The sequence below is a fragment of the Xiphophorus hellerii genome, chromosome 20 (assembly GCF_003331165.1).
Source record: "Xiphophorus hellerii strain 12219 chromosome 20, Xiphophorus_hellerii-4.1, whole genome shotgun sequence".
Taxonomy (NCBI): Eukaryota; Metazoa; Chordata; class Actinopteri; order Cyprinodontiformes; family Poeciliidae; genus Xiphophorus; species Xiphophorus hellerii.
Genome location: NC_045691.1, coordinates 15,758,867 through 15,767,403, shown reverse-complemented (window position 1 = coordinate 15,767,403; position 8,537 = coordinate 15,758,867). Strand labels below are relative to the sequence as shown.

The 8,537-nt window shown below is 34.9% G+C and overlaps 1 long non-coding RNA gene across 1 annotated transcript; it reads right to left on the bottom strand.

Annotated features, from left to right (window-relative positions):
- Nucleotides 1–3,326: 3,326 nt before the first annotated feature.
- LOC116710038 (uncharacterized) lies at nt 3,327–3,863 on the bottom strand. Its single transcript, XR_004337028.1, has 2 exons — nt 3,766–3,863; nt 3,327–3,435 (listed from the first exon to the last, which is right to left on the bottom strand). It is a non-coding gene; the product is annotated as an uncharacterized LOC116710038 (long non-coding RNA).
- Between the last annotated feature and the right edge of the window lie 4,674 nt (nt 3,864–8,537).

Here is an 8,537-nt window from a genome sequence, read left to right as displayed (position 1 = left end):
TTACAAGATCATTAGGATGAAAGAGTTCTTTATTCGATGGGAGTTTTGTGCTAACAGAGTAGCTGTTGTCACCATGAGTGTTTTTAAAGCGGACACAAACACAGGAGCAGCAGAAGCAGAGAACTGATCATGAAGAATATTTATTGAAAAAATTATGGACAAACTTATAAAAATCACAGGTAGCACAGGGAACCAGAGCTAAACAAAAAATCGAATCCAGGGTGAAAAGACAGCAGGGTTGCACGGGAACAAAATGAAGAAAAAAAACAGGATTTAAAAGGAGGAATCAGCAAAGGGTGAAAGCAGCAGAAGTGTTGTGAGAGTAAATGTGGAACAATGGACATGGGCTGATTGACTGCAGGTGTGAGGGGAGAGAGAGAGAAAAGTGGCACAGGGGGCGAGGGAGAGTGCATGGAGGACTAGGAAATAAATCTAACGCTAAAGAATAACTAGACCTAAGGAACATAATTAAACAAGGAATAACTAGAAACATGAAATAAACTAGAATCACAAAGGACTTAACTAAAATAAAAACAGAAACAAGATTTATCTAGTCAAAGACAAAGACTTAGGAACACAGAATAATAGACAAACCTCAAAACAATCCAGGATCCTAACAGCTGTACGATAAATAACTTTCTTAATAACTAAACTTTATACTCAAAACATAAAGTGGTACAAGTGGTGCAGTGTGTCAGTTTACTTTCATGGTGTTTGCTCATTCCAACAGACCAGTCTGACATATGTGTTAAAACATATTCTGTTTTAACAAACAGAATATGTTTTAACAAACCTATGTAACCTATGTATAATAATTATTGATCAGATTACTCTTCATTATGCATATATTGTATTCCAGTTAATATTTTTTAAGAAGATGTAGCTACAAATGTATTTTGTTGTCAAAAAGTGGAAAACTTGTACACCCTTCTTAAAAAGCAAAGGAAAGGCATATTATGATTTATTTCATGTCCTATGCTTTGAATATGTATTGGTTTTATTACTAAAATATTATACTTAAACTTTAAATCAGGTGTGTCACACTCTAGCCCTCCTGGAGTGACGTCCTGCATCTTTTGGATGCGTCCCAACTGTAACACACCTGACTCAAATGACTGAATTACCTCCTCATGCCCTCAAGTTCTACAGAATCCTGCAAATGATCTAATTATCTGATTCAGGTGCGCTGACTGCAGAGACGTATATTAAAGTCAGATGACTCTGGCCCTTGAGGATTCAAATTTGGCACTTATACTTTAAGCTTCTTTTATGATTAAAATTTTGATTGCGTTCAGCCTATCCTCAAAGAAATATTTAGATTTCTTTTCATAAGATTAAATGAAGGATTCACACAGATTCAGAAAATGATTTAAAAGCATTTTGCTGCAATACTCTTAAGGACATACAGAGATGGCTACAGTCGTGTATTTAGGCGAAATATTGCGATTGTGTGTCAAAGATTTTGCTGATTCATCTGTATCTAGGTGTTATTGTGTTTACACTAAGATACAGTACAAAGGAAATCATATAAGGTTTCTTATTTTTTACCTCCATTGAAAAGTGAAACAATAGTGAAGATATGTGAAATAAATCAAAATAAACATTTTTTCTTCTAGTACAGAAAAGGAATTGTTTTCTACAGGACAGCTTTCTTCTTGCTGGCTGAGCATGAGTCAATTTGCCCTTGGGAAGAGTTTGAACCAACTTGACTTCCAACAATTGTATCAACTTTTTATTATCAAGACAGTTTACTGTAAAGAAATGTGGTTATGTAACTTTAATAATTATGTTCTGAAAGCAAAAGATTTTAAAAAATCATAAGTCCTAATCTCTTTTTATCTCTTATTTTTTATTTGACAAGTTAACTAAGCCAAGTGTGGGTTGGAACTGCAGTCTATGGAAATGCAATGCTGTATGAAAAATGAAGAAAACTATATGTAATTTATTTTTGGTGAAATCTGAGTATGACAGCTGTTCCTCCTGTCACACATCAGACAAGTTGCCAAATAGTAATTTGTGTTTTATTTACTGTCTATTTTTCAGTTTTTTAAAATCGCTTTACATAATGTTAATCACTGGACATTCCTATATTATAAACTATAAACCATTATCATTATTTATGAGCCTGATTTTTTTTACTATTTTATTACTATTATTTTTCTACTTGGAGTGCACACATTTTGTTAAATTTGTCAGTTTTCTGTAATTTGTTTAAGCAACAGATTAATGTGCCTTTTAGTTTTTGAGTTATGAGTAACCCATGTTGAGTGCCACAAAAAAAAATGCCTCCCAGCTGGATCAGTTCATCTTAAACAGTATTAACCACTAAGAGGGTCATGCAGCTCTCTGCATGTAGGGGGACAGGAAATTTTGTGTTCATTATTTGTTTGGTTTTTCTTCTGCTTTGAGGAGATAGCTCTCACTCATTAGTATGTGTGTTTTATTGGTTGCTAATTAGTTCTATTCTGTCTCATTTTTGTCAGTTTGTTAGTTGTCATTTACCCTTTTCTGCCAACTGTGGTTTGATCATCTATTAAGTTTCCCTCATTTTTCTAAGGTCAAGTTTGTGCTTGAGCTCCTTGTGTTACTTCTGAGTTGAAATCCATGATGTTGACCTCTCTTTTGGGCCCAACATATCATTTTTTAAAACCTTTTGTTTCCTTACATATTGTACATAAATTGAAATTATTTTTGAAAACTCTTAGAGTCTCTCTGGCTGGTGTGCGTAGTCCCTGACACTGAGCACATCTTATCTATATTTCTTATATACATAATTCATCAAAAATATTGAACCCCCAAAAGAAATACACTGATGTGCAATAAGCCTACAGTTATGAAACTGTTTGATTACTGATCCAAAATTAAAGTTAGATGGGATGAAATGGGAAATCATGAGTAGAAAGTGTTAGAGCATTTATTTTTAAATGGAGCTGAGTGGAGTTTTGTGAACTTTTAGACACCCCATATCTTACCAGCAGAGGCAGGAGAACAATCTCGGCCAGATGAAATAAAAGTAAGTTCTGGCCAGAATGTCAGGCTAACTACTCATCAAAGTGGAACCAGTTGATGAAAATGTTTATAAGATCGCAATGTTAATTTATTAACCAGCTTTCTAATGCGGAACAATGTTTGTTCAATATAACATAGTTAAGTGTGCTTGTAGGTGAGTTTGCTCTAGGGTTGAAGGATTGTAAGGCACTGTTCGTGTTTATCACTGCTCTCAACCTGGAGTGTCGGCCAGAACACCACTTAGGCCAGGATTCAGCTCAGGACCAGATGTCAGGATGAGGTGCAGCAGATGGAATAATGACGACACGAGGCAGGATCCTTTAACTGTTCTATATTCCAAACTGTATTACAGATCTTGATCCAATTGAACATGGATGGGCATAAATGTGTGTTTCGGTGTGTCTGGGTGAGGGTGTGTGTGGTTTCCTAGAACAAACAAAAATACAGAAAATAAGTTCAAAGTGTCCTATCATTACACATTACACCAAGTTATTATACCTTAGATGACCTAAGAAGGAAATAGATAAAACCTAAATAATCTCAACCTCTAAATCACTATTAATAAGCAAACTAAGACAAGTTAACTAATAACAATGCCTCTGCTCCCGCTAAGTAGATACGTATGTTCAGCAGAACGCTCTACAATACAAACATATAGCAGATAGCTCGGATTTAGCAACAGGTGAAATAATAGCAAACGAATAAACTTCAAATCACTCAATTAGCTGCAGTAAACACTCAAATATCGCAACTTACTTATCATTGACGCACACTTCTAAGGAAAACACACATCTCTTGCAAATTCTCTCCCACTTGTTAGCACAGCAGCTCAGCTACGGAACTTGCAAACCAGATTTCAGCAACGTTGGTTACAGCAGTGTGCTGACGTCATCACTGCCCTAACTACGGTATGCCTTAAGGGACAAAAATACCGCTGAACAGAAATCAAGTAATACAAACAGTAGTACTCAACATCAAACTTAAACCATTTACGGGTTTTTTGAACAGTGCTCATTTGAAAGGTGGATAAATGAACAAGATGACAACTGATGAGTTGTAGACTTATTCTACTTTAGACTACAGTAGAATTTTACCTGGATAAATGTAACAGATAATGTTATATTTATTTGTATAAATGTAACAGAAATCCATTAAGCACATGTTAAATGTAGTTCACAATTGTAAAACAATCAGATCCCCATAACAAAGATTTGCTAACTAGATTTGCTAAAAATATAACTATTTGTGGTTTTATATATGCTTTTAATTGAAGTCATTAATATAATATTATTTTAACAACCCCTATTTGTGAACTACATTGGCATGTTTTTTTTTTATAATTTATAATGAATAACAAATAAAGAGATTCACGAAGAGAACCACAGCAGGCTAGAATGACTGAATGATTTTTTTTGTAATGTGTAGTGAGATGACATGTGGTGTAAACTGGGATACTACAATTGAATTGATTTTTTTCCCCAAGTACCAATTAAATATCAGATAGGGGCCTGCCAAACAAGCTCATTATAAGGTAAAACTGCCAAGAATAATCATGAAGGAGACATGTAGATGATGGATTGGTTCTTTTTCTCAAGTGAAAAGTTCTAAATAAAAATGTTTAATCCACATTGGAATCTGGAAAGTTGTTTATTGATTACAGTATTCATTAAAGCCATCAACTTTACTTGAATCTATTCACTATACAGAAAATTTTGTTTTGTACATTTTTATAAAAACTTAGCATTTGGAGAGATCTTGCAATGGAAATTCTTGTTTTTTTTTTTAAATCTTAGCTAATTCAGTTAAAAAAATTATATAAGAACATAAGAGGAAGAGGAAGTTTTTGAAGAGGACGTACACCTCTTGCCAAAGGACAAAAGTGCACTTACAATCAATTGTCTTTTGCTAAATCAGTAAGAATAAAATCAATGTCAGAATTAATTTACACATAAACAAGTATTTGTAGCATTTGTATATTTTCTGGACTACCAGTCAAACTTTTCCGCAGTTTGGCTGGTCCTGCGACTTATAGTCAGGTGTGACTTATACCATAATTTTTTTTCCTCATCATAACTCATTTTTGACTGATGAGTTAAATATTAACTCATACTGACCGACATTACGGTCAAAGAGTGAACATTACCATCTGCAGCCATGAAGAAAGCTAATAGCGGCCTGAAAACAAGATGGCCAAAGCTGGAGGAACAAGTCCACAATTAGGTGCTTGAAGAACATGCTGCTGGGAGAGGCTTATTAACGCTGCAGTTACGTCTCCACATCCTGGTAGTTGCCAAGGAGATGAATATAAAGGACTTTGCAGGCGTGCCTTTTTCATTTGCAGCTTCATGAAACGCAACTGTCTCTTTTTCAGAGAACAGAGATCAGTGTGTCAGGAACTGGGAAGGTTTGATAGTTCCCATGAGTTTATTGAAAAGCAGGTAACTGAACACAAGGTGGTCATGTAATTGACATGGAAGAAGTCGCCCTCAAGTTTGGCAAATTTCTAAATAAGTGTGACTACTATTCCTGTGTGGCTTACATATGATTGTTTTTCTCATTATGATGCATTTTTTGAATTATATGACTTGCAGTCAAGAAAATATGTGTGTTTTAGTTAAGCAAAATTCAGACCCAAAGGTTGATTACATTACAATCAATGGACAAAGAAATGTTCCTTTAGTTTCTATTCTTTGTCTGGAAAGTGACCCAAGGCCCAGACATTTGTGCTCAATTCCTAAATAGAACTTTTATAATAAAGACAATAAATCTGGACACTATTTTTTTCATAAAAAAATAAAAAAATAAATAAAAACTGCTCACAACATCAAGGATAAAATTTGGTTTATTAAGTTTATTAAGCCCAGTGTATATTATAACGGAATCAGATTAAAGACAAGTACTTCAAAAAGGCTGTAATGTTTTATTCAAGAGCATAAATCTAAATATCTTCAGAGGGAGTGTGTTTACTTATTCCACTGTCATTGTGCTCAAAGTGGTCACACACATTTTCTGATCAAGCATGGTACCTCTGCTACAAGCCTTTTTCATCACGGGAAAATCGCAATTCAATATAAGACCTTTTCGATTGGTTTGACTGAGTCAATGTGTCCCTCTGGTAATAAAATCTTCCCACCCTCCTTAGTTAATTAGCACTAAAAAGTACAGAGGCTCTAAGCTGTTTAGGTTTTATCGCAATAAAGCAAATTATAGAACCACTAAAGATACAAAGCCATGAATTTTCTTCTGTTTAAATTCAGTTTTATCTGCATAGCACCAAATCATAACACAAGTCATATCAGGGCACATTACATTGTAAGGTTAAGGCCTGGCAATATTACAGAGAGAAAAAAAAAAAGTCATCAGTTTTTCTTTGAGCAAAGCACCAAGGGGGAGGGAAAAAGGCTCCCTTTCATTTGAAATAAAAGTCAGACAGAACGAGACTCAGGGTGAACACTGGGCGGCCATCTGCCTCAACCAGTTGGGGTGAAAGGAGAAGGGAGGGATCAAAGTTGCAAGATCCATTGTGTGGGGCTTACAAAAGACTGCAAAATGTTTCATCAAAAGACCATTTCCATCAAGTCAGAACTGAGCAAATCCAAGAAAAGCAAAACACGCTTAGTGCAAGCAGGTATTACTTTTAGGTTTTGACTTTGCTAGGGTCAAAAATTGATCAGAGTTTTATTGTACAAAAAGTTAATAAATAGACAGGAATTTCTGTAATGTTCACTGAGCTGAAAGTGGGGGAATCTACAGCAGTGTAATAAATTGTACCTTTATAAAAGTTATAATGATATATTATTGTTGTGAAGGTGTTAATAAGTGGATTTGGAGGTTTTATTTAGAAGATATCATATTGTAAAAGGTAATTTTATTTTGTGTTATCAAAGCTTGAAGCCATCCTCAAGTCTATTTAACTATTTAAATCACAGGAGTCCTATTATTTTGGCTTAAAAATACTTTTTGCCCTAAAGCTGCATTATGAAGGTGTTTGACAATATGTGTAAATAAAGCTTGAAACTCTTTTTTAGGTTACTCAGGAGAAATTAGATATTTTTTTTCTTTTCTTTACTCATTGTAGAGAAAAGCTGCAGTTTTAAGCTGCATTAAAAATCACCCTAATTTACTTTGATACCCCTATATAAAGTTTAGAGTGACATCAACCTGTCAGAGGCTTCAGTGGACTGGAAACTAAAATGAAGGTTCATCGTCCAGGAGGAAAGTGACTACACAAACATTCAGAGCTACAAAAGAATTGTTGGCTTAGTTAAAAGCACTTTTATATTTTATAATGGGTATATACAAGAAGATGCATAAATCTAACTTTGCATTTATGCCAATTAATGCAAACAAACATGTCTAGTTTGACTATGAGGTTTAATATGTACAAGTATATATACAACATCAATTAACCAAACCTAGAAGATTGGTGCCAGGTTTTATAATATGACAAACAGAGTTCAAGCATAGAATACAAAGAAAAGAAGAAAGAAACAGAGACAGAAATTTAAAGAAAAGAAGAGAGATGTATGAAGGTGTACAAGATTGTCTTTTAAACACATTCAATAAAGTTACCAAGGACTCTCCTTGTCTACACCAGTTTGAGTTGCTTTGCAAGGAAGAATTGGCAAAATGCCAATTTTGCAAAGTTTGAAGAGATAACCCCCAAAAGAGTTGCAGCTGTAATTTCAGTGAAGGATGGTGGGCTGCCTGATTCCTTCCACACTTTTCAGAAAAATCTATTTGCAAACTGTATTTAAAACCATATATCCTTTTCCCCCCATTTCACAATGATGAAGTAGATTGTGTTTTTCACATAAGATCACAATAAAATACAAAGAGGTTTGTTGTAACATAAAAGTGTGGAATTATTAAAGGGAAAAAACACTTAGAAGGCTTTGTATAGCTTAACTAGACTACTGTATATAACTCTTCTGTCTTTAAATCTTACCTCATTTGTTGAAAGACTCCTCTTGATCATTTAATCGTATGGATTGTGCAATTTCTTATTATTTTTTTCTCTCTCACAGTTGAAGTCTGCTGGCCTATAAAGTCAGCACACCGTGGCCATGGCTCATTTGTTCAATGCTAATGTGATGGAAAAAAGATGAGGTCAGCAAGGCATCGAAGTCACCAAAGAGAGATTGATTCCAGATCAGATCTCACTTACATGAGAAACATGGGTGTAAACGTATCGATTGTGAATGCTGAGAAATCTTCGGAGCCGCTGGTGAGATTAAAGCTCCCAGGGTTGGAATCAGCCTCGTCCTCCTCCTCTGGACTCGTCCTTCTCTGACAAGGTTGCGATTATCGGGGATCTAATCCTGACAACTCTTCCCACTGTTGGCTTCGCGACATTAACCACCGGTCAGCGTTACTTCACTGGATATCACACTTGCTGAAGGTGTTTAATTAATAGCTACAAATTCTATTTGCAGGAGAATTCCCCCCCGTATGACGCCTACAGGGCAGAACATATAAAACAGTTTAGCTTAATTTTTTTATTTTATTTTACTTGACGGTGATTTAAG